Source organism: Panthera tigris, chromosome C2, assembly GCF_018350195.1.
Source record: "Panthera tigris isolate Pti1 chromosome C2, P.tigris_Pti1_mat1.1, whole genome shotgun sequence".
Classification (NCBI taxonomy): domain Eukaryota; kingdom Metazoa; phylum Chordata; class Mammalia; order Carnivora; family Felidae; genus Panthera; species Panthera tigris.
In genome coordinates this window covers 23,186,598-23,208,779 of record NC_056668.1, presented here as the reverse complement: position 1 = coordinate 23,208,779, position 22,182 = coordinate 23,186,598, and the positions used below count along the sequence as shown (strand labels likewise).

The 22,182-nt window shown below is 34.7% G+C and overlaps 1 long non-coding RNA gene across 2 annotated transcripts; it reads right to left on the bottom strand.

Moving 5' to 3' along the window:
• Window positions 1-709: 709 nt before the first annotated feature.
• LOC122230591 lies at window positions 710-21,341 on the bottom strand. Of its 2 annotated transcripts, XR_006207585.1 has the most exons (4): window positions 21,179-21,341; window positions 18,543-18,825; window positions 11,076-11,125; window positions 710-853 (listed from the first exon to the last, which is right to left on the bottom strand). It is a non-coding gene; the product is annotated as an uncharacterized LOC122230591 (long non-coding RNA). The 2 variants fall into 2 exon arrangements; XR_006207586.1 differs by lacking the exons at window positions 710-853; window positions 11,076-11,125 and adding an exon at window positions 16,212-16,534.
• Window positions 21,342-22,182: the final 841 nt, after the last annotated feature.

The window sequence follows — 22,182 nt, the reverse complement described above, 5'->3', positions numbered from 1 at the left end:
AAAGAGCAGGGGGGAGAGACAGAGAGAGAGGAGAGAGAGAATCCCAAGCAGACTCCATACTCAGAACAGAGCCTAACAGTTCCACAAACCATGAGATCATGACCTGAGCCGAAATCAAGAGTCAGACACTTATCCAACTGAGCCATCCAGATGCCCCTATAGCATTTGCTTTTAAATTTTATTTATTTTTACAAAAATATTAAATCCTTGATTGCAAAGTCAGATACAGTCTATTTTTGTCTATTTTATTCACTCCTTTTTTCTAGTGACTAGAATAATACTAGGCAAATGGCAGAAGCTGAATGAGTATTTTTTGAATGAACAAGACATATGAAAAGTCTTTATTAATTGGAATCCACCTATGAGTGAAGATTTTAATAATAATAATAATTTTAAGTATATCAAGAATCTGAAATTTCTTAGACTTCTGAGGTTTTGCACTGAGAATTCATAAGTTTTTAATTATTTATTTATTTTATAAGGACTCTTTTGGCAGTTATATGACACCTTTGATTTCCTTCTCAAAATATTTTTAAATCCTTAACCTAAAATGTTAAGAATAAATGTTATGGAAACTGGTCTGGGTCACCCGGCAGAAGAACCAAGAAGCACTCAGAGATCTTGGAAGACAGGAGGTTTATTTTACTCCAGTGGGCTCAGAGGAGATCGTTCTCCAGAGGTCTGCCCAGAGCATCAACAGAGGGGACAATTTACAGTCTGTTACTTCCGCATTCCTCATTGGTAGTAATTTGGTGACTGAGGCAAGCAGGGTGGGAACAAGAACCTGGCAGGGGAGTCTTCAGTCTGAAATTCCCTTATCAGTCCTGTCAGCCATCATATAACAGATTTTTCCCTATCATAAAAAGGAACACAAATATATTGAAATAAGGTTATAAAATAATTTTTAAATTGCGTGGTTTATTAATCAGTACCTCATTATTAAATACATTAATATTCTTTAGCAGAAAGAGTCTAATAATTATAATTACAAATTAATGATGACTGTAAAATAAAGCACATACACAATATCTCTAATGGGATAGGAATAGAACAATATGTATAATGATTTCTACTGGTAACAAAGTACTGCAAATACTGCTATAATTTGCTATCCACACTTATAACTGAAAAAAGAAAGTGCCAAATTTCATTTGGAGACTAACGAAAACAAATATGTATTTTTTTTTCCCATCTAAGTTCCCATGGGTTCCTTACATTCTATCCATGAAGCGACTGAATGACTGAAGACATCTGATTAAGAACCTCTAAGTAACAGAAATACATATTTTTCAAATGCTACTCATTTTCAATAGTAGAGAATACTGTCTTTAAAAATTTAGTCCGCACCCACAAAACAAATGAACAAACAAACCAGAAACAGAGTCATAAATACAGAGAGCAAACTGGGAGTTGCCATAGGGGAGGGGACTGGGGGTGCTGGGCAATATAAGTGAAGAAAATTAAGAGGTAAAAACAGCCAGTTTTAAAATAAGTAAGTCACAACAAATGAAAAGTGCAGCATAGGGAATATAGTCAATGATATTATAATGAAGCTGTATAGTGACGGTTGGTAACTATACAAATGTTGTGGTAAGCATAGTGTTACGTGTGGAATCGTTGAATTACTGTGTTGTACGCCTAAAACTAATATAACACTGTATGTCACCTCTACTTCAATTAAAATTTTAAAAATAGCAACAGTGAATAGAGGACCTGACTCTGTACCTCTTTTTCTCCATATATATATATATATATATATATATATATATATGTATATATATATATACATATGTATATATATCTTTATAATATTCCGTAGTAATTTTGCAAAGCAATACAAATTAAGAAAACGTATAGAAAATGTTCTTATCATGAGTGAATCGAGGACAGTTTTCAGCCTTTACAAAATGATGTTTGCTTTTAAAATAGGCATCTTGGGACCCTTAGCTATTTCACAGAAAAAAGATCTGAAACAGTCTAGTGCTCAGGTTCCGAAAGCTGGCTGCAGAACAGTTCTCTTGAAAGCACCTGATAGAATGCAGAGATAAAGAGCCAAAGGTAACAGGGAGGTCTGCCAAAAGAGTCCATAGAATTGAAAGTATTTGCAGAGAAGTGCCCCTCAGGTAATTGATAAAAACTAGAGATATAGTCCAGTGAGATAAGAAACTACCACACATAGGAGAAGAAAAAATTTCTGCTGGGAAATACTGAGTTAATCCATCAACTTTATTTATTTATCTTTTTTACTCCTTTTCTATTTCACTTTCCTTCAATAAAGTCTTTATGTTGACAATGTAGAAAGGTTTACACAAACAGCCTGTAATGGAAAAAGTACACTAATCCCTAAATTCATTTTCTAGGACAAGTTTACTTGCAACAAAGAAGGTAGGAACTTGGCAATTTTTAGCACATTTGGACTAACCATAAGCAAACAGACCTTTACAAAAATATTGTGGAAATTTAATTTGTTTGGTAAGTTGAATGGAATCTGCCTTTTTTTAGCGGGAAAAAAGTAGAGGTTACAATAAATAGCCAAAATGCATTTCTGCTTTTCACTCCAAAATAAGACTCTATACAATATGAAAGCTCTTGCCTTAATAAAAATTTGTACAACTAAAACCATTTTCCTACTTATACAGAATGGGCTATAGAATTGTCAGGGAAGGAACAAATATTTGATGATAACAATATTTACCAGATATTTTACCTGGTGTAAACAAATATGCCCTAATTCATATTAGGTTAAGGATTAAAGGAAAGGCACTTTAGCAGCCAGCTCCCAATTTCTTGGATCACTAGACATCACCCATGAAAGATAGAAGTCTCAGGCCACTACTCCGCTTGTGATTCTAGGAATCCCCAAAAACGTGTCATAAAAATTTAAATTACTGCCTGGTGGCCTTTAGTTTTCTAACTTCCTTTTTTTCTTAACATGCCATTGCCTTTCGTGTCACTTCTGTTCTGCATTAATCCACCCGCAGGGGTCTGCTACGTGAACAGTGCTTTCCTTGAACAAACCCTTGGGTATCACTTGACCTTGACAACCTTTGGGAACTGTTCCCTCTGCAGTTGCCACTCTGAGTTCATTATCGTCTGTGCCTGCTTCTGTGTTCCTGAGTCTTACCTCTGTCTCTGGAAGATAGGAAATTATATTCCCTTCAACATGTCTGACTCTTGTGAACAGATCGCAAAGTAGAATTGTTTGTCCACCACCCAGTGATACCGTCTTTTTATCTTATTGCACAGCCTTCTCCTTTCCAACATGGCAAGATGGGAATGTTGACAGTTTAATGAAAAGCCTTGCATTCTACCCAAAATGACTGCTTCATTCTACCAGGTAGACCCTCTCACAGTCTGGGCCCCATACCAGGCTCTCTTTTCATTAATACATTTTTTTCCCCTAGGCATCTCATGATCTTTCCCTGTAATCTGTGTTTCACAACATTCTATAATCACCATTTTGTCAGATGGGATTTGAGTTTCTTTCTTCTATATTCCATGGACATCTGTGACTGCAAATCTGGGGAAGTAGGTAGATACAAGCTTATAAAAATATTAAGCATTTGATAATGATTAAGGAATTTGTGCTTTGCCTAAAAATCCATTTGATAATCCTGAGGAGGCTACTAATCACACTAACCAGTGTAGCCACCGTATCCCAAACTCTACTAGAGCCGAGAAAAGACAACATGCTACACATATTTTATCTTGCTAATATATATTCCACGTATATTATCTCCCTAATTCTCACTATGGTCAGTAATGTTTAAGATTGCTGTTTTATATTAAATTTATGTTTTATCTTATATATATTTGTATATAATAAAATAAATCAAGATAAATTGAAGTCACATAAGAAGTAGCAAACTGGGAGTAAAACAAGGTATATCTAAACTCCAAAATAGATATACCGTTATTCAAAATGTCGTTGGAGTTATCATAACAATCGCCTGGCTACCAAGAATAATACAGTGCAACATATCTTTTTTCCTTTGTAATAGGACATGACAGCTCCTAATTTTGGAAGCTCGGAAGGCAGTATAACCTTCCTTATTCCTCCTGCCTCTCAACCAAACGGTTCAAACTCTTTCCAGTATGTGGTGGGAACCATAGCACGTAGTGATTAGGTCATGTCTCTCAAATGCACAATCGACCCCTCTCTAAATCCTACATCTATGGTTGACTGACTTATAATTTGAGATGGAGTATTTAACATCTTTGCTTTCATTTTCTTATCTGAAAAGTGGAATAATGATAGCAAGTAATAACATCATTTTGAAAATTAAATGACTTATTACCTGTAAAAAATGTAACCCATTGCCTGGCACTCAACAGGCACTAAACAAATAATAGCTATTTTAAATTTAACCAAAAATTACAAAGTATAAGTTAAGTCAAAAAGTTAAATAAGATGCTGAGGAGTGTGTGTTTTAACTTTCCCATTTCTGTGTTCCAAATACATTTACTAAGTTATTATGGAAACAATGATCACAAACAATATTTGATATCTGGCTTTAATGTATTAATACCATTTTTTCTAATACTGTTATTACTTATAAACTGTAGAAGAAGATGTTTAAGGACAGAAGAGAAGGAATATAATAATTGCTTGTGAGTGAGAGGTTAAAAAAAACTAGGAAAATATGGCTGGATTGCAGGGTGCCATTGAGGGGTCACATGCTGCTAGAAGTTCTGAATTTAAAGTCAGATCAGTCAGCAAGGCTTTTTCTTTTTCAGCCACATTCAGCCGCAAGCTTACAGTTATAGTAATGTGCTGGAAGCCGAGCTCTCCCAGCCTGAGTGGCAGGGCCCGGGCTGTGGACGGATTGGTGACTGAAGGCGGCCCACCGACAGTGAAGCTTCTTGTCCTCCCGCTTTTAGGTAATTTGGCCTTAAAAGTACCTGGGGTATTGTCTGTTGTGGAATTGCCCTTGGCAGGCCCCCTGGGAAAAGAACCTTTAGGGAAGAAAATAAGGTTCCGGAAGAAATTGTGCGGCCTTATGTCTAGCCCTTGCCATCCCCTAAGGAGACTCCTCTACTTACAGGAAGGATAGCCTCATACCTTTGCCAGCAAAGAGGGCCTGTAAAGGAGAGACATAAGGATTTGAAAGCCCCACTCTGGCAACTAAAGAGTGTATCTCTGGGCACAGATGACTTCAACCCCTAGGCCCACCTGGCCCCCCGGAGGCATTCCAGATGATGACTGAACCTAGTCTGTTTCTTGGTTCCTAGGTGCATTGTCTCTCCGAGAATGTATGAGGCATGGGTTTCTAAGGCCTTTTCAGCCCCTTTCTGGCACCTGGACCGAGGCAAACACATTGTTCTTTTGGCCTCATGTGGTTAGGAGGTCATGTCCCTGTAACTGTTCCACTTGAGGTGTTGAGAAATGGAGGGCCTTTCATGAGAACAGCAAAGCAAATGCTTTGTAGATTATAGATAAACGCCGATGCACAATGGAATAATGTAAGAAATTCATCTATAATCAAAGGGTATGCGGGAAAGTTAGGGGAAAATCACCATGTTATTTCTTAAAGGTTGTTTACACAAAATTAGGTAATGTTAGAAAAACATAGATGACGTATGTTACAAGGAAATCACTAGCATATATGATGCCACATTTACTGCAATAAATCGGCCAGTTCAACCCACTGCTGTTGTCTGTGTCCATTTTTATTTTAGTTTTAGTTTTTTATTTTAGTTTTTTTATTTTTATTTTTTTATTTTAGTTTTGTTTTATTTTCACCGGCTCCGTTTTTCCTTCAGGAACCCCTGGTTGCTGGAGCTGGCCTCCGGCAGTAATGAATAGAATTTAACTAAGGTAGATCTTTTACTATTAAGGTGCAAAGAATGGAGAGACCGGGCACAGCAGTTAAATAAACTATGTTATGCTGCAGAAAATAAAATAAATATGAATCAGCAGCCTAGAACATCCAGGTTTATTTCTTTCCTATCATAGCATTATTAGTTAAATTCAGGGAGGTCTGAACTTGATAGTTAAATGCTCTAACTTCAAGGGACACTTAAATCACTTCTAATCAGAACTCATTGACCAAAGCCAAGCAAACGACCCCACCTAACAACAAGGGGACCAGAAAGTGCCATTCTACCTGAATAGGAGAAAATCAGCATATCCAGTGACAATAGATGTTGTGACACCTTACAAGCAGAAGAATCATCTACTATGTACTGCCACCAGGAAAAACTGTGAGAGGATCTATACAGAAGTAAGGTTCATTTAGAAAAGAGTTAAAATCTTAACGAAACAAAGGGTAGTTGATCACAGAATCTATAAATAAGTTTTTTAAAAGGATGGAGAGCAGGTAGTAAAATCTAGTAAAACGTGTTTTAAGGCAGCGATGGAGGGATGCGTGTAGTCTGAGCAAATGAGGAACAAGAAAGATAACTGTTCACTTTCAGGTCCAGTTTTATGAGAGTCACAGGTAAAAATAATGACCTCAGGTAAAAGCCAAGTAGCAGTTGAAGCAAGAAGGTAAGTAAAATGACGAGGGTAGAGCTTAGGGTTAGAAAAGTTTTTTTTTTTACTGCTCATGGATCATGTGATTTAGAGGACACAATGAAAGGATTTCAGAAGTTGGGGAGGATAGCAGATGGAGTCAGATTAAGCAATGTGCAAATCCATATAAGGATGTGTTTCTAGGTGGATGAGGCATGACCTTGGATTTCTGGGCATCTTATGACCCTTGATGCACAAAGACCTAGGGCATAATGAGATATGTGTCCATGTTCTCCAAGACTGATTGTAGTGGTGATATTATGGAGAGAAAGAAGAAAGAAGCTCTTTCCATGGGCACAGAGACTCATTGGCTCCTTCAAATCTTTACCATCTTCACCATCACAAGTGTTAAAGAAGTCAAAAGAGTCGTAGGATAGCGCTGACAATTGCTGAAGAGATTTGCACAGTAGCAGCAACAAATTCAGATAATAAAATCTTAGAATGCATTTAGTGTCCCATGTAAGGAAGCCTTTCAGTTTACTGGGAAATCTGACCAGAGTTTAATTTTCTATATGGATGAAGAACCTAATAAAAGTCCTAATTAGCTTGACATTCACTTCTGTGAAATAAGTAATGGGTATGTACATAATTAGATGTTGGACCAGAGAAATTGCTGGAATTGTGTGTATGATTTCATTGCTAAAGATTTGTTACAATGATGAGGTTTTAGCCTGTGTGTTATATCTAGCAGCATTGTTGAGTAGGTAATTATTTTAAAAAATAAATCTATTCGACTAAGGGATTAGAATGAAAAGCTATTAAAGAATATAGTGATACAATTGGTTTCTGACCCAGTAAATGGTAACTTGAGAAAATAAAAAAATTAAATCATTTAATTTATCGCATACCTTTTTTTAGTTTCCTGTAATTTAAAAGCATCATTTTCCCCATCTTTACTTTTAATGAACTCCCTACCGATTAGATCAACCTGAGTGCTTTCTCTAAATTTGAATTAGTGGATGTTTATACAATAAACATCTCTATTGCATATTTCATATGACCAATTAAAAAGTCTACTCTAAAAATAAAAGGTTTGAATTAAGCAACTTCTAAAAGACCAACATTTTGTAGTTGCATAAAACAGCAGTAGTATGTTACCTTAAAATTAAGTTTAAAACTTTCCCCATATATAATATAAAAAGGGGTATGTTTTACTAATATGCAGAAATGAATATGCCAAAAATGTTTCTAAAACTAATAGTAAAAGAACAAAACAATGAATAACAATCGTCCGGGCTTTATAGAGAATTGATACATCAAGTTACTTTCTATTTACCTCTAATAATCAACCCACAGTGAGGTTTTGGTTGGCAGTAAGATATCATGGGATATCCCCTCTTTTGTACTTCCAAACCCAAGATGAGACTATATCTAACAGGTATTCTGTGAAGAAATTCAGTCTTCGTTACCGCTCTGTTCAACCTGCTTCTTATTCGTAATAAGTAAACTAGTTTATCTAATGGGGTGTATCTTAACCACCTGTAAGCAAAGAGTATAACATTTGGGGCCTACATTCATAAACAGCTTAAATGGGGCATCTGAAATGTATGAGAAAAGAAAGTTCTGGTCAAAAGGATACATGTACCAGGTTTCCACTGTATTCTTTATAATGGAAGTTTGTGCTCTAAGTTTGTAAATCAGATTCACTGCTAAAAGTGATGACAAATTTAAAAAGCAATAAACATTTTGACATTCACACTCTTAAAAATCAACTGGAGAATTTTAAGAGGATTATAAAGATTTTATTTATTTTGATATGTGCTCCTCAGCTGAGCTTAACATGAGTTGCCATTTCTTTCCTCTGGGACAAGAGCGATCAAGCCAATGAATTTGCAACTGCAGAGAAAAAATTGCTTTGCTGATTTTGTCTCTTACATATCTTCAACCTTAGACTTGATTATGCTGTGGGTAGTTTCAGATTGAACCAGTTCTCCTCGGCTGAAATGACTTCAACTCAATAAAATCATGATTTCAAGAATTGCTGAGCCATTTGTTGATTATTAAGTCACAATTTCAAAAGTGATTCACCGATTTAGATGGGAAAAACTCTTTAGGACATGTATGAATTACAAAGTTTCTCCCCAATAGGTGTGCTTCAGATTCAAGTGGACTAAGTGAACTAAAAGAAAATGTTTTGCCTCAACACTGATGACAGATGCTTAAGGTTTAAAGCTTGGGGGGAGGGATGGGGGAAGGGGGCAGGAAACTTATGAATTCAAGAACTATCTGGAAATTTTTATAAACAATTCTGGTCCATTTTGGGGTCCTCTGACTCTATCTAACCACTGATCATATAAATAGAAGTCAAAAATTCATTACTGAGTTTAAATTCCTCAAATTAAAAAAATTTTTTTAAATGTTTATTTATTTTTGAGAGAAAGAGGGACACAGCATGGGTGGGGGAGGGGCAGAGAGAGAGGGAGACATGGAATCCAAAGCAGGCTCCAGGCTCTGAGCTGTCAAAACTGAGCCCAATGCAGGGCTGGCACCCGCAAGCTGTCAGATCATGACCTGAGCCTAAGTCGGAGGCTTAACTCACTGAGCCACTCAGCCACCCCCATAAATTCCTCAGATCCTTAAATACTCCAATTCTTCAATTAAGATATTGACATATACCTTTATTCTCATTGGTTTAACAAAAACAACAACAACAAAACACTATTAATAATTAGCACTAGCCCTAAAACTATATCATTTGCTAAAAAGAGTACACAATTCAACGAGTAAAAATTATATTTAATACTGCTTCCTACATAATTTATTTCAGGTTCTGCAACATGGTCTTCCAAGTCCATCATGATCTTTTTCCTTGTTTCCCAAATTTATTTCTTCTATACCTTACCTTATACTTTATATTCTCACAATTCAAGCTGAAATAATTTCTGAACTCTCCCATGCTATTTTCTACTTCTTTTCACAGGTATTTTTTCATATACATATATATGTATATATATGTATATATATTCATATACATATATATGTATATATATGTATATATATTCATATACATATATATGTATATATATGTATATATATTCATATACATATATATGTATATATATGTATATATATTCATATACATATATATGTATATATATGTATATATATTCATATACATATATATGTATATATGTGTATATATATTCATATACATATATATGTATATATATACATATATATATGTATATATATTCATGTACATATATATGTATATGAAAAAATTATGAAAATGTATTTATAAATATGTTTATAAAAATATTGTCTTAAATTATATATAACGTATTTTATTTATAACTTAACATTATATGTTATTTTATATTACAAATATAGTTATATTTTTAATCAGATTTGAAAGATACACTCAACTCATCAGTAAAACATAAACTGCAAAAAAAGCATGAGCCACAAAAGCCAATAAAGACAAAGACTTTTCATTGACTTGTCAGAGAAAAGCAACCAAATGTGTGGTCCCAAAGAAGTCTGGTAAGATCTAAATATCTATCAAGAAGTCTAGACAAAAGATATGTCTCAAGAGGGTGTGACTATTGGCATAAGGAACTGACTGAAATCAAATAGCTAAATGCCACCACACTTGAAAGTTATATTTCCAAAAGTGTCACTAGCTTGGTTTAAAAGAGGTTGATTAAAAGGCAAAGCAATCTTTCAGCTCTCAACTTTCTAATGGGAGACTCGGGCAAAATTACTCAGCTTCCATGAATGACATATTCTCTCATGTGCCTTTCTGATGTGGTCAAGGAGAGTGATGGAAAAAGAGCCTCTCTGAGGGCAGAGTCAAATGAGAAACAAGGATTGATGGTTTACTACACAGGAGTGAGTAGAACTGGGGTCTAGTAAGGGAACATTCCCTGTGTTTAGTAATGATGGACTTGCACTATTGTGACACAGAGTAATTGCAGGAAACAGTGACTGTGACTGTCTCCTCTTCTTCCTCTATCTAAATGGGTATGTTTATTTGATTACAGTATTCCTATTTCACCATAAAATATTGGATATAGATAAGGAATATACTTGTATTATGTGTTCATTTGTTTTCTGATCAAAAGGAACTGCATCCAGATGTGATTTAGATCATGAGATCTAGCCTTTGCATCTTATGCCTTAACTAAATTCATTTGGGAAAGTGTTGAGTACATTTTTCACACAGGAGGAAATACCATTATATGCTATCAAGAGTGCAGATTGGAATAGTTGGTGTTGTTTGAAGATTTGCTCTTTCTCTGCTAAGAGTATTATCTTCCAGAAAGTGAAGCATACTTTCTTCGTCCAGTGTAAGGTATGGATAAGTAATTTGTTTTAGCCAACAGAATAAATGTAGACATGACATACAAGATGACAGTTCAAGTTCAATCTTTAGGTATATCTATATAATCTGTTTCAGACTCTTCTTACCTTAAAAACAAATTATCCCAGCTATTGGTCAATGTTTCACACTGTGTTCTGGAACTAGAAGGTGCATGGAGTTAAGTCCATGCCTGAGTCCAGTCAAGTCCAGCCTAATAGAAAGAGCTCAATTAACCCAGAGCTGACCTGTATAACTTACCTCCAGCAAGCCTTTCGAGTCAGTTTTGCTGTAGTAAAAACAAATGTTTCCTATTGCAATAGAGAAAAAATAATCAGGAAAAGCTTTGTACAAGCAGGTGGAATTTAAGCCATCTTACGAAGATCGGGCTTCTCTATAAATAAAAGGATGAAGCAAAACATATCTAAAGCAAATTAAAGAGCAGTTGCAAAGCCAAGGAAATAGGAATAAAGTTGGTTAGTTAGAAAAAGAATAAAATGGTAACTCTGATTACAGAACAAACTGCATATTGAAGAACAAGATATGGACTGAAACTCTAAACAAGTTGGTAAGATCCACCATCTCTGAGGCTTTGTTAAAGGCATAGTAATTTAACACAGCCAGCCTATGTTACGGTGCTGTGTTCTAGCTTCTGTTGTCCTATGACCTGTGCCTGTGCTGGCACATGCTTTCCTCTCAGAGTGCTCCTGATTTTTACAAATCAGCTCTAGAAAGCAAGTATATGTCCAGGGTTCTCACTTTCACATTATGATTTGTTGAAACATATTTAAGTCTTAATTTGTTGATGTGCTATCATTTAAACTTTCATTGACTCTGAGTTCACATCCATAGGAATTGGACCTAACACTAATCTGAATGTAGAAAAAAGTAATAAAATGGCAAAAAAAGAAAGCATCATTTCGGTTTTCTCCATTGTGTAACTGGAGTTTTACTGCTAAATACAAATATGTATTAGTTAGTGTAAAAACAGTAGTAGTAGTATTTTATTCAATAAGAGAATAGCACTGTCAGCTGCTGAGAAAGGTTATCTTTGAACTCTGTGACCTAATGTGCTGTGGTCCAGAGGGTAGAGCCATCAGTGACATTTCGTTCCGTCTTAATGTCATCAGAGCCAATGTTTTGGGGACACAAGTTTATTTCAAAATGACAGGTGAGCCTTGTAGCAATTTTTCCTTTTCTGTTTCTTAGAAAAGATGATTTTTCACTGTAGTTAACATTTTTTTTGGTCTTTTCTAGATAGTAAGTAGTCTACAATAATGACATTTATGCTTGTTTTTACTTAACCTATGAACTACCTGTGTCATTAGGTGATTGAACCCATCTTCTAAAAAATGCAATTTTACCTTTAGGACAAAGAAGTTTAACATGAGCAGATAAAGTATTAGACAGTATGACTTACTTAATTTAGTAATCCAGTGATTCATGGATTCAATTTAGTTATTTTATTTTTTAATTCCAACTGAGTGGCATCAGTTCCTTTGATTAAGATGTTACCTTATAGAAAAATGAGCCATTCATATTTTCTGTCTCTGTACAGTATAATTTTGAGATTGACTTAGCAACCATATAGATCTAATTAAAGTTTAGCTTTTTGAGGTGCCTGCACATCCTTTGGTCTCACCACAGTGCCCTTCTTCACATCCCCTCATTCTATAAAATTTGTGTACTAAAATTTGTGGATTTTGCAGAGAATTGCTGTGCAGCTACCTGAATCGTCACCTGTCCTATCCCCCCTATCAGTAAGTTACCCTAAATAAAACTCTGTGTAACCTGATGGAGTTATCTGCTTTGTTTTCTGGTCTCAAAGTGTCTTTCTTCTCAGTTTCAAGGATACCTTTACTGTCCCTCCCTTACCTTCTCACAATAGCACAACAGGCAAAATGGCCTTACAGTTTTCAAGAGACTTTCTGCAAATGCCTGCTGCTGACTCAAAACACATGTTTCCAGATACCTGCTCACTCTTTTTCCCCTTTACCCTATTTTTGTTTTCTGGGAGGAAGTATATGGAACTCTAAGTATTATTATTTCTATTTAGAGTCTGGATGCTTGGGAATTAAAAAATTATAGTCTCATCAAAACATTTCTCAGATACTTAAGTACTTCTCAGGTGCTATTTAGACCCTTTAAAGTTTTAGGATGTATTATAACCTCCATATAATCTCACCTCAATCTTCATTTCTCAAGACTTTTGCTCTATGAAAAGTCATTTTCTCTATGAAAATTTTTCTGAAGTTCTAGACTAGATTAGATGCTCCTGTTATTGCTCTCTGAAAAAGAGTATATCTTTCCAGTATTTATCTTCTAATCTTAATTTGTGTAAATTTATCCTTAAAACTATAGTTGGGATAACACGTTATGTTTGCCAATTCCTTCCTATTTATTTAAATTTGGGAAGAATAGTGTTTCTAATTAATTCATCTGATATAAGTTACCTAAGTTGGAGAAAAAGTATCTATGGCTGAAATGAAAACTTTGCTAAGTTCTAGAATTACAAAACCAAATATGACTCAGGAGAAGGTCTAGCACATAGAAAAGAAACATGTGATTAACTCTCCTAAGTATTTTCAGAATGTCTTACTCCATTTTAGAATGAAATTTGCAGTTTGTGCAAGCTCTTCACTAGCCCACTTTAATTGCCTGCCTTGGCAGATATTTATTTGGTAATTGCAATGTGTAGGTCAAATAAACTCCCTAGTATGTTTTTCAGCACTTTTCACAGGCTTCCTGCAAGTTAAATTCAAGTATCAAATAAGAAATTGCAATATCAGGCTTCTTTTTCCCCTAATTAGAGAAGAACTTTTTATTATCATTTTACATATTGCTATTTTATCTGGGATCTTGAAGTAGCTCTGTCTGATGACTCTGGTGGAGGAAAAAGGTCATGGCTAACTTCGTACTGGCATCTTGCCTTTGTCTAGTCACAGCAGGAGCCATTGCTCTCTGCAATGCTTAAAGAAAAGAAATCTGGGGCTTTTATGATGATTGAGAAACTGTATAATGCCTGCGTAGGGGGTTAATTGGGAATGAAAGGGCTTAAAATCCCTCTCAAAGCAGATATCTTTGGGGAGGTCATTTTCAGAGGGATGCAGATTTATGTATCTCTGAAGTGTTTTTTAAGAAGCATATTCTTTTAGAAAATGGAGAACCAGCCAAAAATCCTAAGGATCAGGATTACAAGGGATTCATTAATGAGTAAGAGGTAATTTCAAAAGTCCATTAGGAAATCCAGTAATTTCTGTTATAATAGTACTCTTTGTATGTATATCACTGAAGATACGATGAAATGATACTAATTTATGGCAGGTATTTTGTAACTGGTGGTTTCAGTCATTTTTCTCAGTTTACCTTAAACTGAGTGTTATTATGTTTGTATTTATGATTAAATTGTATTCAGAGTAGTTGTATACATTATCTTCCAGGGAGAGTCAGTTAATTTTGTCATTTTTCCGATTCACAACTCAAATTATGGACAAGATATTGTTGAAACTATAAAAGGAAGTTTGATTCATTGAATATTCAAATGTCTAAGGTCTTATGCTAATCACAGAGAACAAAAAAAGAAAAAAAAGAAACTTACATAAGCATTTTCTATATTCTAGTAGCTTATAATCTAGTAGAGTATATTTGGTAGTTTCAAAATTATTATGAGACATTGGGTGTCTACTGCCAGGTCCTGGAAAATGCCTCCACAATAACCTGTAGGTAAAGCAAAGCCTAAGTTTCTTACTACTGCAGTAGGAGGGGCCACTGACTTGCCAAGGTTCTAGTAGAATCTCAGAAGGAGACATTAATGGTAGTGTATTCAAAACGTTTTGGAGATCTCGTTTAGGACAGGCCTTCTGTAAGGACAAATGTAAATTTAAAATAAGAGGCTTAATTTACCCTGTTGAAAATAAGGGAAGAGATCTCACTTCCCTTTTTTTAATTTGAGCATTTACTTTAGAAACTTGTAAGTACTTTCTCCTCTCTTTGAAAAGTATATAAATCCCTTTGAAGACTAAATGGGCATTTTGTTAGTCAATGACCTAGACACGTCTTTCTCAAGGACCTGGGAACCATCTCTTTACAATGTGCTGACCAAGGGAGATAGCACCCCTGTCTCCCAGTCTCTGTGGGAGGGTAGAGGCCTAACTTCTGTGGCACCTTGCTGTGGCAAGTTGCAAAACTACCTCCTGTCATAAAGATACGAGAAGTTTGTTTTTCCTCTAGATAAGGCAAATTAACTCACACAGATGGTCACCCCAATAAGAAGGTAAACTTAAGATGAACTATGTGTGACAAATAATGCTATTAAGTCACCTGACTTGAGGGTTAGTCATTGCTTATCTTGAAAACATGTAAGTAATGGCTTGTATTTGGATGCATATATAAAAAAGAGTGAGATTTATTCTTGTCTTCACTGCCTCTTAGCCAATTGCTTGTGATCCATACCACGTTCTGGTTTAATTAATGCTTATTCAATAAGCCTTATGAATAAAAATTCTCTTTCTCTATTACCTTTGTAGAAAGCATTTCTGACTTGGGCATTTTGTTTGGATTATATTTGCCCAACATTCCCAGCGCAGGGGTTGTGTTTGGGACTAGGCAAAGATTGTGATACAATGGTTTAGGATTGGTGGACGCAGTGAGAAAATGGTTTTAAGTGAGACTTGATGAGTAAAGATTTGTTTGTTCTGCTGAATTGAGCATTATTATTCTGACAAGGAGCTATTTACTCTCGTAGGGGCAAGTAGCCTAGCTTGTTCAGATAAATGGATATCCAATAAGTTTCCAAAACAATTAATAAAGTTGTTACAACTTCATCTCTCTGGGTAAAACATTTCTGAAGTATTAGATTCATGTTAATTGCAAGCAGTAGAATATTAAATTCATGTTAGTGTAGACAACAAGCTGTGTGGCTGTAAATGGTTCGATTGTCATGTGGAAAAGTGCCATTTAAATGATATAAGCCAAATGTTGTCGGTGCTCAGAGTAAAGAGCCATCATATTTCAGTTTTGGTGAGAGAAAACATGTTCATGATTCTGTTGGAAATTATGTCTATTCTTGAAGACAAGAAAAAATTTCAATAGGAAGGCACGGTAGAAAAGATGTTCTAGCTAGAATTAACTGCAAGCATGTGAAGCTATAATCTGGGGAGATGAAATGAATACTTAGTTCCATGAATAAGCAGCCAGAGATGAGGCTGGAAAAAAGATAGGGGAGAGATTCTGAAGAATTCTGAGTGTTGACCTTAGGACTTTGGTTTTTACTTGGTAGGAATTAGGGGTGGGGGTGGGGATCAATCACCAGTTAATTTAATGAAAACATTTCAATTCAGCAATATCACTAGAGAAATCATACCAGTTAGAATGTTTTAGGAGCAGGATGTATTATTATTGACTTTAATTATTCAATATTAAAAGAAGCCTGAAGCAGGTAGTTCAAGGGTTATATAATTCAGCTGCTTAACAGTATCAGGATTCTAGGTCACCTTCATATTATTCTATTGTTTACACAATGACTTTCCTGTCGATGAGGCCCAACATATTCATATGACCAGGTCCAATCTGGAATTTAAGAAGGTGGCTTTCTGTTTGTTCACTTTTCTCTTTCTGTCTGTCTCTCCCTCTTTTCTTAATAAGAAAGGCACATCTTTCCAGAAATACCCCTTCCCCGAAGACTCCACTTCAGATGAAGGATTGGGATGCATGCTCACACTCTTGGAATATGAAATTAAGTGGAAAGAAAAAAAAAAGAGTGAGGACAGGAACCTTCCCCTACAAATATCAAATACATTATACAAAGCCACAAAAGCATTTAAAAAACATCATTTTGCCTGAAGAACTAACTGACAGATGGAAATGACAGACAACTTAATGAGACAGTCAAGATAAGATAGAACAAATGGTAATGATTATATACAATGTCAGAGGAGTTGTGATGATAGGCTAACTAATTAGAAAACAATCAAGGTATACCCCAGCCTCATGTCATATTACAGCATAAATTCCAGAATGATTAACATAATTAATTGTAAAAAATGAAGCTGTAAACTGGAGATGAGAATATATTTTCAATTTTGAGATCAGATTATATCACAACATAAAAGTGATATCATAAAGGAAAAGAGAAATCACAAAGAAAAATATATATAATATAAACTACATGCACAAAATAAAGCACCAGAAAAAAATGTAGATGAAAATGCTCTTGAAATACTTGCCATTTATTCTATGAATACTTATAATATCATTGTTAATTTAAAAAGCATTTTCAGAATGATTTTTAAAAACACACATAGATGCCCCCTAAATGGGTAAAAAGGAGAAAGAGAAAACATATAAAGAAAAAAAAAGTGAAAAGAAGGCTACTAATAATTGCAGATTTGAGCACAATGATACTTTATACCCTATTATCAAAGAAGAAAAACAATGAATAAGCAAGAAATGTTAAAAATGTTGGAAAAGTGATCTCTCATATCTCATTTGTTGAAGCAAAAAATGGAAACACACCTCATTTCTAGATGATTTGGTAATATATATCAAATTATTAAAATGTGCCTTGACTTACTATGATGCCCCATGGATACTGAGTAATACTATGGAGAAAGTACTATCCTATGTACTTTCTATGTAGTAACCTGTACCATCCTTACAAGTCTATGAAATCAGAATCATTATTATTCACTTTTACAGCTGAGGAAACTGTAGCACTGAGTGATAGAGCAAACTCAGGGGGCACAACTGGTAAGTGTTGGAGCCAGAGTTCAAAACCATGGTGTCTGTCTCAAGAACTCATACACATAGATGTCATATTACTTTGCTTCTCTAATTTTAATAACCTTAAAGAAATAAGGAATTGTAAATATGTCTGTAGAATACATTTACATAAGCAACTTTTAAGTATTTAAAACTTTGATATGAAGAAATTTTCCAAACAGATTTTGGCTTAAAATGTTTACATTTCTCGGGGCGTCTGGCTGGCTCTGTCAGTAGAGCATGCGACTCTTGATCTTGGGATCAAGAGTTTGAACCTCACATTGGGTATAGAGATTACTTTTAAAAATATTCACATTTCTCGAAATTGTCAGCAATAATCCTTTTCTTCTGGCTGATGATTAAACCCAGTCATATCCTTCACTTTACAGATCTTAAGTAAATGACAAAATTCAAGTTCTGAAAATGCCTGATCTATGGTCTGTTTTTCTTCCTTTCTTTCTTCTTTCTTCTTTCTTTCTTTCTTTCTTTCTTTCTTTCTTTCTTTCTTTCTTCTTTCTTTCTACAACAGTTTGGCAAATTCTTGGCAATATGTGGAGAAGCATGGATCTCTGGGACAGAGGAAGTGGGCTATAGGAAGGAAAGAGTGTTCATATTGTACAGTTGAATGCTCTGCTTTCAATCTTCCTCCTTATCTCTTCTCACCAGCCAAAACATTTCATTGCAAGTTCTGTTTCTGCGTTTTCTATTCAGCAAGTATGTTGTCATTTTGTCATTTCAGGTAGAGATCATAGATTTAGTCTAATGGGTTTGTCTGCCTATTCTGGGTAACCCTAACTTCCTCTTAGGAGATGATTAGATAGATGAGAGAAGATTATAGCTAGCTAGCTAGCTAGATATGAAGGTGATAGAGACAAAGGGAGAGAGTCCTTGTGTCTCTATCCTCAACTCAACTTATCTAACAACAAACCAAGAAATGAGAGAACAGAACTAATAAGTTTGGTCACTTACCTTCACTCTTTTTTCTTCTGTTTTCTCTTAGTCCACACGAGAAGGGGAAGGCATTATATTTCTGCCATGTCATATTGTCTTTTATTCAAGAATAAACATTACATAGCCCGACTGACATAGGCTTCATTCTGTGTTGGAATTCTCTGCTCTAAATCTTTCCGACTGGCTCTTCAGGAATTTGAAATATCTCTTTTTCTTCCTCTGAACCCTGGATTTCAAACTACTACCGTACTAAAGGGATCAAGTGCCCCACATGCTTTGGAATGTTATCCTCATGATTCAGCTGTCAATGGGATATAATTTAAAAGGGAAATTAAAGTGCATTTTAATTATTTCCATTATACATATATAGTAATATTAGACAAGCATCAAGGTAGCAACATTTTTTTTCTCTTGGGTTAAGTCATTTTTCTAAAATGCATGCAAAATATTTTAAAGCAGAATAATTAAAATCTTCAAATTTTTGAAACTGAGAAGTGGGGAGCCTATAAAAGACTGTACAAGTTTTCATAATATATTCTCATAAGGATTAAGTAGGAATTTAGATAATAGACTAATTAGCACATGAAGAAAGGAAGATGTGGTTACAGCAAAATGAAATGGACTCACACGCCAAAATTGGCCTATGAGTTTTAGCTGCAGACAAGGGGGAATAGCTGTGTAATAGAAGTGTTGTGCCAGATGTCCACTTTCCCTAAACCTGAACTAATCACTGATTCTGCTTTGGTCTTGGAGGAAAAAAAAATCATTCAAGAGCATTAGGATTCATGTTACATAAAATACCCATTCTTTGTAATTCTTATTAGTCATATCACTAAAAACGTCTGATGAAATTAGAAGTATGCTATTTGATTTTTTTTTTTTTACATTTAAATGATATGTGATACAGTTCAACTAATATATTTCTCTCTTAGGTGGAACTTGATACCCACATTTGAAATGGACTCTGTGGGATGTCGAAGAAGATTAAAGATTTGGAAGAGAATCTGACAAATAGAATTCTGCAGTTTAATTTTCTATTGAAGGATTTCCTGAGTCTAGTTTTATTTGTTTATGTTTCAGTTGAGAAGAGGCATTATATTTTATCCACGTGGAACACATTTTGGAGAAATATTCTCCTTTAAAACTGTGAGATACATAGCAATGCATGCATCACTGATATATGAACATGATTAAGGAAATTAAATTGCCCATGCCTAAATAATTCTTTAAAAGTGTGCCATTAGAAAAAATCAGGACATGACAAGTTGTAATTATTACCTTTTAAAAATATTGCTACATTTAGAAAAATAAATATACTATGGTAAAATAACCATTAGTTTTACAGACAAGGAAGAAAAACTAAAGCTAATAAAATATATACATATACATGTGTTTTCTAACTAGCTATTTTCTTAATTACCTTTAGTAATGACAAGTTTGGATTGGTACAACTAATCTTTTTATTTCAAATGATGTTCTTTGATTTTTTTTAAGTCTGGAGATGAAGTGGCTTCCTTTGAAATATCAATATCAATAAATATATAATCACAACTTTTTAGCATCTAATTAAATGAAAGCTGAAACAGACAAATGGAATTTTAAAAATTCAAAGATGTCACCCAGTTTATGCATATTTTATTGATTTATATTGAGGAGACTCAGGCATCTATCTGCTCTCAATCCACAAATACTAGCAAGAGTAGATATAGGACATACATTTAAATTATACAGATGAGGAAACTGAAGTGTACCGGAAAGAAGAAAGTGAATATTGGATCAAATCAAAGTCAGGAGTACTTCTCTACTGTCATTGCTCAAAAGAGTAGAATGGTGGTTGGCAGGGACGAAGGGGTGGGAGATATGGGAGATGATTGTCAGAGTGCTAAATTTCAGTTACAAGGTGAGTAATTTCCAAGAATCTACAGTACAGCATGAGACCATAGTTAACAATATTGTATAATTGAAAGTTGCTATGAGAATAGAGCTCCAATGTACTCACCACCAACAACAAAATGGTAGTGTTGTGAAGCGGTCAATCTGTTAACTAACGTTATAGAGGTAACCATTTCCCAATATATATGTGTATCAATTCATCACACTCTACAACTTAAGCTTACTCACCTAACATTATATGTCAATTACATCTCAATAACACTTTGGGCAGGGGGTGGGGTGGGGGCGGAAGCTCAGGAGATAGCACTTTCAAATTTATCTCTTTAGGTTCTTTTTGGGCAAATCAAAAGAGTAAACATGCTTGATTCTGAGATTCCTAATTCATTTAAGCTAAAAAGAAATCACTTGTATAAAGGGAGCAAAATTTGTTTGCTTGCTTGCTTGTTTTCTGGATACTAATTCCTGAATGAAATGTCTGTAGGGAGGCCCTTACTTAGGATGTAGAGACATATGTCTTGAAAATACTGTAGTGAGTTCTAATTATCTTTTTTTTTATACCTTTCCTCAATTAAAGGCAGTTTTCCAAGGGACCAAATCACGTATCAACATTCCAACTGCCTGATTTAAGAGTAAAATTAAGACTACCTGGACAAGTGATTATTTGGTCAAGACCACACAGCTGTTTAATGACTAACACTAATGTCATTAGTCATAGGTAAGGATATGTCCAGAATTAAATTTTATATGTCATTGGTAATTACCTGGTCAGCTGCTTGGATTCAATCTGATTTCTCTTCCATTTTTCCTTATATATTTATTTTTCAGCATAGTCTCTGGTAGATTTTTTACTTTGGAATGTTCATTCTTTGTTATTCTTCAAAAACTGCTTGTAGATTTCCCAAGTTACAGGTGAAGAAATAGATGCTGTCTGAAAAATAAATTGACTGAATATTCAATTTAGTCAAACAACTGCATGTAGACAAAGCTTGAAAAGGATCCATTTGCCGAGAATAAATGTGTAAACTCTTCGCATTACCGATCTTGAGGCCAAGTTTACCCATGGCTCGGATACTTCTTGGTTGTCATTTTACAACAGCATTTGTTCATGCTTTTAGGTAGAAAAAAATTCTTGTTTAATATTTTTTGATTTATGGTACTTCACATGTGTAACACACAATATATGTTTAATGAATTTTATATGAATATATAAATGTAAATCTCAAATCACTCTGTTTTACTGTCTATAATTTTATTTATCCATTAATTAGTTAATTATTAATAAGCCATTTATGTAAGATTTTAGCAATGGGAATAAGTCTTCTTAATAGGTATGTTTTATCAATGAGGATAATTTCTGGTATAAGTTACAGGAAAAAAAAATTGGATGGAACAGTAAGGAGATTTATTACCTTAAGTAACAAGAATGATCCAGGGAAGGATGGCTCTTTTACTGTTAATTTACTGGTTCAATGATATTATTAAAGACCTGAGTCCATTTTATCTTTCTGTTCTGTCATTCCTAGTGTATTTCTGGAAAACTTCATGGGTATGAGAGGACTGAAGCACCTCCAGGTAATGCATACCAACATTCTAATATGTAGAATGCCATGACATGTTCAATCACTGGCAAAGGGAATGGGATCACCAATCATAGTTCACTCTGAGCTTGGGGCTTGATATTGGCTAAAATAAAGAATAGTAAGATGGAAAATTTTTGCTGGGAACATAACTAAGAGAGTCTGCTGCATCTCTATATTGTATTGAG